Below are 9,378 nucleotides of genomic sequence, written 5' to 3' on the forward strand. Positions count from 1 at the left end.
AAGGGATCTGGAAGCTCCCTGGATCTTTCAATTTCTGGGGTAGTTTATGCTGAATGATAGCACTACATTCTTCGGTTAGTATCACAGTTTCGTTGCTCTTCCAACTTCTCTTCTTAGTCATCAGTTCCTTCAAGAACTTGGCATAGAGCGGCATTTGCTCTATTGCTTCAGCAAAGGGTATGTTAATCTGTAATTTCTTGAAGATTTCTAAAAATCTAGAGAACTGGCTGTCATCCCCCTTCTTCTTCAGTTGTTGAGGATATGGGACTTTGGGAACATATGGCTTCAGCTCTCCTTCCTTTTGATGTGAGTTAGAGGTGGGGACTTGAACTTCATTTTGTTCCTCCTTCTTTCCAACTGAATCTTTCTCTTGTGGTTTCTTGGGAGTCTCCTTCAATTCCTTTCCACTTCTGAGGGTGATATCCTGACACTCCTCCCTTTGGTTTGAGTCAGTATCGCTGCGAGGGTTGTGGCTGGGAATTTGCTTGAATAGGTAGCCAATTTGTGTCTCGAGTTTCTTGATGGCAGCATCTTGATTCTACATATTAGACCGCACTTCTTCTCGGAATGCCTTACTGTCTTGAATCTCTTTGCATATGCCCTCAAGTAGAGTCTCAATTCTGGAGAGTCTGTCATCAGATGTTGGTGGGTTGGGATTGGAGTGATGAGAAGGGTTGTTTTGGTTTTGGTATTGATGTTGAGAGGTGTTGTTAGGGTGGTGTTGATATGATCTCTGTGTGGCATTTTGGTGAGCTTCATGGTTGTTGGGGTTGTGACGTCTCTGATCTTGGCTTTGATCTTGTTGATTTCCCCACCCAAAGTTTAGGTGATTCCTCCAACCAGGATTGTAGGTCTTGGAATATGGATCATGGGTCTGCCTGGGTGAGTTTTCAATGTAGTTGGCTTGTTCTTGCTCATCCTCTGCCTCTGCACTCACTCCTTCTTGGGTTGCTGATGAGGTGGTGATTGCTGCTACTTGGTTTCTCTCCATCTTCTTGGTTAGGTCAGCTAATTGCTTGGTAATGAGCTTGTTTTGGGCCAGCAGTGCATCTACATTGTTTAGCTCCATCACTCCTCTAGTGTTGCCTCTTTCGGAAGCATAGAAGTAGTCATTCTCAGCTACAGTCTCAATGACATCTATGGCTTATTCAATGGTCTTCTTCTTGTTCAGAGATCCCCCGGATGAATGGTCTACTGCCTTCTTTGATTTATAAGAAAGGCCTTCATAGAATATGTGTAGCTTCACCCATTCATTGAACATATCTAGTGGACACCTTCTTGTCAAGTCCTTAAACCTCTCCCATGCTTCATATAGAGTCTCACCATCTTGCTGCCTGAAGGTTTGCACCTCAGATCTCAGCCTATTGATCCGTTGAGGAGGATAGAATCTTGCCAAGAACTTGTTCACCACCTCTTCCCAGGTTGCTAAACTCTCCTTTGGAAAGGACTCTAGCCATTTAGATGCATTGTCCTTGAGTGAGAAGGGAAATAGGAGTAGTCTATAGGTGTCCGGATGAACACCATTAGACTTCACAGTATCACATATACTTAGGAAGGTGGTTAGATGTTGATTGGGGTCTTCTTGGACGCCTCCTCCGAATGAACAATTGTTCTGAACAAGGGTGATGAGCTGTGGCTTTAACTCTTGTATTAATAAATTCTAAAATAATCTAATAGTAAAATTGAGTAAATTAAAAGACATGGAAGAGTAGAGCCAAGTAAAGAAAACGAACTAGAATGACGAAGTCTTGGTGAGGTAATAACTCTTCTCAATATCCCAAAAAGCAATAGAAATAAAAATTCCTAAGAACTATGAATGTGTAGAGAGAAAACCTAGAGGAGGAGTAAAACTAGATCTAAAAACTAAAATTGTGTAGAATGAATATTGTTGTTGGTTTTTTCATGTCCTCTGGGTCTAGTCTGCTTTTCTGGGCCGAAAACTCGGTCAAAACAGGGCCCAAAATCACCCCTTCGAATTCTGCAGATTATGCAGATCGCGCACATCACGCGATCGCGTCATTCATGCGGCCGCATCATTCGGCGTTTTACCCTGCCACGCGAGCGCGTCGTCCACGCCTCCGCGTCACTTGTGCTATTCCAATCCGCACGGTCGCATGAGCCATGCGGCCGCGTCACTGCGATTTCCTCTCTTTCGCGCGGTCGCGTGAGCTATGCGGCCGCGTCACTTCTCGCTGGTCATCTCCTCAATTTTTTGTGTTCCTTCATTTTTGCAAGCTTCCTTTCCAATCTCCAATTCATTCATGCCCTATAAAGCCTGAAACACTTAACACACAGATCACGGTATCGAATGGAATAAAGGAGAATTAAAATATGTAATTAAAAGTCTCTAGGAAGCAAGTTTTCAATCATTTAATAATTTTAGGAAGGAAATATAAATTGCATGCTAATCATATGAATAAGTGGGTAAGGATCATAATAAAACCACACAATTAAACACATTATAAACCATAAAATAGTGGTTTATCAACCTCCCCACACTTAAACATTAGCATGTCCTCATGCTTAGTTGAAGGAGATAAAATAAATGAGTAGGAACATGTAAAACTCATGCAATGCAATGCAACCTATATATGTGAATGCAACTATATGATTCTTGTCCACTTAATCAATAGTAAATAAGCTCTTCAAAACAATTACAAATCAAATTCCACTAATTCAATTCTTATACAGTAACAACAGATAAAAATGCAAGAAGGTAGCTCATGAAAGCAGGGAACACAGAATTTTAAGCATTGAACCCACATTGATGATGTACGTACGCTCTAATATCTCTAGTGTATAGGGCAATCACTCTATCCTTCTCTAATCATGCTCTCTATTTTTTGTTCTTCTCCTAACCAATCAACAACATTTAATATACCAATGCAAACATCATGAGGTCTTTTCAAGGTTGTAATGGGGCCAAGGTAATGGTAAGGATACATATGTGGCTAAGTAAGCTTATAAACTGAATCTTTAATTAACCCAAGCTTTAACATAACCTATATATATTCTTTATAACTATAGAATTCATGCCTAGCTACCCAGAATTTCCGTTTCACATTCCATACTCGTGTATCAACTTTTTATTTTAATTTTATCATACATGCATTGATCTTTGAATTCTTAACTTAGCATTGGGGTAATTTTGTCCCCTTATTTATTTATTGAATATTTTTGGTTTTTTTTTCATAAACATAAAAATAAACATAGCTTATCAATGCACATAGATTTTTTTAATTCTTATAGTTTCACATGAGTAGGTATCCAAATTCCCATTATATTAACATGACACATTCCCTTATTATCTTTTGTTCCCACAATTTCCCATACTTAATTAGCACACACAATTCTATCTTAAGCTAACCAAAAATTTAATTTGGGATATACAATTGTTTTTTCCGCTAAAGGCTAGTAATCTTTTGTCCCAACCTCCCCGCACTTAAGGCTTTGCACGGTCCTCGGTGCTATCTATCAGGAACAAAGGTGGGCTGGTAGCAGTATCTCTACAGTCGGGACCATCATGGCTTCCTGTGCTGGTAAAGAAAGTGGAGTCCAAGGTGTCTGAGTCCTTGAATTTTCCCATAATCAGCTCCTTGAGTTATGTGAATCGGCGCTTGTTACAGCGCTCTCTCATCTTAGCTTTGTGTTCCTGCCGATCCAACCTTTCGAGTATCTGATGGAGCATTTGGTCTGTTGTAGGTGCTTGTGGTGTTGAAGAAGGAATATCTTCAACCGGTTCAGTAGGATGGCTTGTGGTGGCTGGTGGAGATCTGATGTATTTCCCGTTAGGGACATACTGATCATCCCGTGGGAGCATGGCTTTGGTGTCCCCAGCTCTGTAGGAAATTCCGGCTGCTGAGACAAGATCTAAGACCAAGGCGGGAAAAGGTAAGTTGCCCGCAATTTGCACGTGTCTCATGGAATTCCGGATGTGTCTTGGTAGGTTCAGAGGTTGGTCTGTAAGGATGCACCATAGTAGAACGGCCATGTCCGCAGTGAAGGAGGACTCGTGAGTGCTCGGAAAGATGTAATGGGACATGATCTGTGCCCATACGTGAGCCTCCAAGGTAAGTGCTGAAGCCGATATTCCCTTAGGGCGGGTACGATGGTATCCGTAGATCCAACGGCTGCCAGGTAGTGCGATAACTCTGAGAACGGCGTCCCAGTCAAATTGGTAAATCTGGCGCTTGAGTGCGACTTCTTGAAAGGCGTCCAATCCTTCTGGAATAGGGGGAAGACCTAGAGCTTTTTGAATGGCCTCTTCTGTAATGGGACTTGCTTCTGACGGACAAAGACAGACTGCAAGGTTGGCAGGTGGAAGTTGGAGTAGAACTCGACTACCCAAGAAAGATTGACCTGCCTCGGCTGTCTCTGTAGGAAACCCCATTGTCTTTGTGCAATTTGCGGCTCAACAAAGTGATGCCAAGGCATCTTAGGCTAGTTTCACTAGTATTTTTCTGTTAGTTTTAGTGGTTTTATGCATTTTCTTAAGCTTAAAGTAACCAAGAATGGTTAAAAGAATAACAAAGCAATGAACCATCCAAACAATATGATTTTGATGCAAATTCCATGAGTTTTAGTTATATTACTTGAATGCTATGAATGGAAGATTTCTCATGAAATTTTGCAAGACTTTGATGCAATTGTTTGGATGATTTCAGGGAAGAAGAGGCTAGGCAAGGAAGCAACAAAATCAATAAAGGAAGCTTGAATATCACATGTGGAGTTTAAGTTCCAGTTTAAGCCTAAACTGGAGCTTAAACGCCAGAATCATGAAGGCTAAGAAATGCTGAAACTGAAGTTTAACCTCCAGTTTAACCTTAAACTGGAGGTTAAACGCCAGAATGGAAGTCTCACCAAAGAAGCATTTCCACGTTTAACCTCCAGTTTGACCTTAAACTGGAGGTTAAACGCCAGAAGTGAGAAGAGCACCAAGGGGGGCAGTTCCACGTTTAACCTCCAGTTTAACTTTAAACTGGAGGTTAAACGCCAGAAAGGGGAAAAGCACCAGGGAGCCATTTCCACGTTTAAGCTCCAGTTTAACCTTAAACTGGAGCTTAAACGTGTTCGACCAAGTTTCTCCTCCAGGGTTGCTTTCTCCATTTCCACGTTTAAGCTCCAGTTTAACCTTAAACTGGAGCTTAAACGTGTTCGACACCTCCAGGGCTACCTTTCTAAGCTTCCACGTTTAAGCTCCAGTTTAACCTTAAACTGGAGCTTAAACGTGTTCGACACCTCCAGGGCTACCTTTCTCCTCTTCCACGTTTAAGCTCCAGTTTAACCTTAAACTGGAGCTTAAACGTGTTCGACCTCCAGGATGGCTTTCTCCTCTTCCACGTTTAAGCTCCAGTTTAACCTTAAACTGGAGCTTAAACGTGTTCGACCTCCAGGGCTGCCCTTCCTATCTCCACGTTTAAGCTTCAGTTTAACCTTAAACTGAAGCTTAAACGTGTTCGACTACATGACTCTCCAGGGCTGCCTTCTTCCATTTCCACGTTTAAGCTTCAGTTTAACCTTAAACTGAAGCTTAACATGCTTCTACAAAAGGCTTCACTGGAAGTGTCTGGCGTTTAAGCTGCAGTTTAAGCTTAAACTACAACTTAAACGCCACTCTTGGAAAAGGTTTCTGGGCCAACAATATTGCGGTTTAAGTTAGTATTTGAGCACAAACATTAACTTAAACTTACTCTGGTATGAAACCCAATTGAATATCATGGTTTATGGGATTGGGCCTGAAGGATTGATGAGTCTGAAATTTCAATTTATTGAGTCATGTGTCATTATTTGATTATCACTAAGTTGGCTCAATGAATGTTACAGATTTTGGATCAACAGCCTCATCAAGATTATGGATCATAAACCCAAGGCAAAAGGAAAGCAGGGAGAGGCCTCAAAGCCCAAGAAACATAACAGAAGCTCAATATAGAAAGTGTATAAATAGGATAGAATTTAAGTTAGGAAGGACTTTTACTTTCATTTTGAGCTAGTTTTCATATCTTTGTAATTGAATTCAGAGCTATGACTCACTAAACCCCCTTTCATTAGGTTAGGGAGCTCTATTGTAATTCAATGAATCAATAATAGTTTATCTTCTTCTTCAATCTTTTCTCTTGAATTTTGTTAGAAAGCTTCTCGATCTAATTCCATTGGGTAGTTGTCTTGGGAAAGAAACTACCCATAATTGGAATCCTTCGGAACCTTGGGAAAGGAATGGAGGATTCATGCTAGAGAAGCTTTCTCACAGTGAATTGGATTGGGGTTTGGATGGATATTGTGACATGTAATCCTACCAAATTGTGGTTCATGAAACTGTGTGGTATAATCAGTGATCGAGCATCATCTCTTCTTATGAACATTTAAACCAAGGGATTGGGAATTTGTTCGTTTTTAGAGAGAATTGGTGAGCCAAGGGATTGGGATCCAATCATATAAGATTGCCAAGCAAAATTCAATGAACGCATTGCTTGAGGAAGAGATAAACATGTTTTGATTCGGAGATCTCAATATCTCCTATAACCCAATGAATTCCCCATTTCTGATTTCCACTTTCTCTTTACATTCTGCAATTACATTCATGCAATCACCCCCATTCCCTTTTAATTTCAGCAATCTAGCTTCTGCTCTTTAATTCATGCAATTTAAGATTCCGCCATTTAAATTTCTTGTCATTTACGTTTCCCGCCAATTTTACATTCCGCAATTCTCATCTAAATCTTGATTCCGCTCAACTAGAACAAACTTCTAATCCGAATTGCTCACTCAACCAATCCTTGTGGGATTCGACCTCACTCTATTGTGAGTTTTTACTTGACGATAACCGGTGCACTTGCCGGAAGGAATTTTGCCGATCGTGCAATTTCCTAAATCGTAGCATAACAAGTTTATGTGCATCACAAAGGTAGCAATATGGTTTGGGAGGAGAAGAAGGTATTCGTTGTTGTAACTCCTTTCTGCCAGGATGGGGAACATCTGCTCACAGTAGCGATTGGGAAATCGCGCAGTGTCCTTTGCTGGGAAGGCCCTTTCTTTATCATCAACCTTTATTATCCTCTTAGTTCTTTTTGTTGAGGGTTTAACCGCAGTTAAAGAGGGCTCTGCCACTAATGCTCTCTTTGTTCTTCTTCTTGCTGGTGGTTTGGGAGTAGATTTCTCTTTTCCTTTCTTGGTGGCCATCCTGAAAAGGGAAAAAAGAAAGTAACGTAAATTCAAAGAGATAGAGCAAGGAAAGAGGGTTGTATAAGTGATAAACAATGCACGGTAAAGAGGATGTTGTTAACACATGGTCATGACTACATGTGAAAAGTTCATCAATGGAAATATAGCAAGTGCATTGAAGGATCATTAAATGCAAGGGGTTTATTGGCATGCAGGCAAAGGCATGAGTAGTATAGATCAAGCATTTAATTAGTTGAATGTGTTATCACTCGTAACAAACTAGCCATCACGTTTGTATTGACAATTAAATTCAATTAATACATTAGTAAGGGAATTTGTGAAAAGCAAGCATTGAATAGTAGAATAGAATAATGTAGAAAAATGCATGATGCCATATGGGCTTTTTCACAAACACATAGCATGCATGGTAAATAAGGTATAGAAAGTATTAAAGTGAACATGCAAGCAACCCTTTAAAAAAAAGTAATATATAATTGCCAAACAATTTTACAACAATCCACAAGCATATAATGAGAAATAATGACTCAAATAAATTTCCAACACCAAGTAAAAAGGAAAAAGAAAGAAAAAGAAAATATGGATAATGAAAGTAAAAAGAAAAGAAAAGAAGATAACATATAAAAATAAGGAGAATAATAGAAAAGTAGGGGGGAAGTGATAAACCCATATTTCATGAGTTCTTTTGTGCTTAATTAAAGTGATTTATTCAACTCTTCACCTACTTATTCACTTTAATTGCATGGTTTTACTTTTCCTTCCTTATTATGTCATATAATGAAAAACATGTTTTCTAATCTTTAAAAATTAATTATTTTAATTACCTTTATTTCCATTCGATGCCGTGATTAGTGTGTTGAGTAGTTTCAGATTTTCTAAGGCAGAATGGCTTAAAGGATGAAAAAGGAAACAAACTAAAATGGAAGGAGAAAGCAAAACGGAGCTTTAAAGGAACTGGTATCCACGCGATCGCATGGATGACGCGATCGCGTGCCAAGCATGAATCAGCAGCGACGCGGCCGCATGACTGACGCGACCGCGCGCCTTAAGTAGAACGCACATGACGCGGTCGCATGACTGACGCGACCGCGTGGCAAGGAAAAGCTCCAATTGACGCGACCGCGTGACCCACGTGGACGCGTACCAGAAATTGCAGAAAACGCTCATAACGAGTTCTGAGGCCCTTTTTGGCCCAAATCCAAGTCCAGAAGGCATAGACCAGAGGTTATGAAGTGAGGGAATGCATCCATTCAGAGGGGGCTCGCATATTTTCACCTTTCAATGAATTAGATTTAGTTGAGAGGGAGATCTCCTCCCTCTCGCTTTTAGGATTTAGGAATACTTCTTGTTTTAAGAGTAACTCTGGATCCAGGTTTAATGTTCTTTTAGTTTTTACTTCTCTTTATTTATTCCAACATTTGAATTGATTATTATTATTTGATCTAAGAATTAATCGATGTTACAGATTTCTAATCGAATTAATGATATTTGAGGTATTTTCAGTTCATGATTGTTCTCTTTGACTTAAGTTATCATTGCTTTCCATCTAAGGATATTTTTATTTTTATTCCAGCAATTTTACTTTTTCTTTCCTTTTTGTTCTGGTTAAGACTTTAGTAACTCAATAGTTATTAAACCCAACATAATTGATAATCGTTATCTTGCTAATTGAGCTGAACTTAAATATTCCCAACCTTCTCTTAGGAAATAATTAGGATTCAAAGGTCAACTTAATTAGTCCCTTGACTTTCCCTTGCTCTGGTAAAGGTTGACCAAGTGGAGTTTAGATTCAACTTTCATTATTGTTGAGAGAGATAACTATGTTGGACCTCTAATTTCTCTACCTTGCTAAAAGTTTCTTTACAGTTATTATTTATCTTTAATTGCCATTTAATTCACTCGTCATTTAAATTGCTTGCTTCTCACCTTCTAAACCCCGATTACAACCCTTATAACCAATAATAAGAACATACTTCCTCGCAGTTCCTTGAGAAGACGACCCGAGGTTCGAATACTCGGTTAACAATTTTTAAAGGGGTTTGTTACTTGTGACACCCAACACGTTTGTACGAAGGGATTTTTGCCGGTTTAGAAACTATATCTACAACGTAACCGTTTCTATGAATTTCTTTACTGGTAGAAAAGCCGACGTCAAAATGGCGCCGTTGCCGGGGAACTGCTAACGTGTGCCTTATTATTGGT

At 39.7% G+C, this 9,378-nt stretch overlaps 1 non-coding gene across 1 annotated transcript; it reads left to right on the forward strand.

The window, feature by feature from the left end:
• The first annotated feature begins 1,256 nt into the window (after positions 1-1,256).
• On the forward strand, positions 1,257-1,363 carry LOC112738653 (small nucleolar RNA R71). The gene has a single exon (XR_003169600.1). It is a non-coding gene; the product is annotated as a small nucleolar RNA R71 (small nucleolar RNA).
• Positions 1,364-9,378: the final 8,015 nt, after the last annotated feature.

This window comes from Arachis hypogaea, chromosome 13 (genome assembly GCF_003086295.3).
Source record: "Arachis hypogaea cultivar Tifrunner chromosome 13, arahy.Tifrunner.gnm2.J5K5, whole genome shotgun sequence".
Classification (NCBI taxonomy): domain Eukaryota; kingdom Viridiplantae; phylum Streptophyta; class Magnoliopsida; order Fabales; family Fabaceae; genus Arachis; species Arachis hypogaea.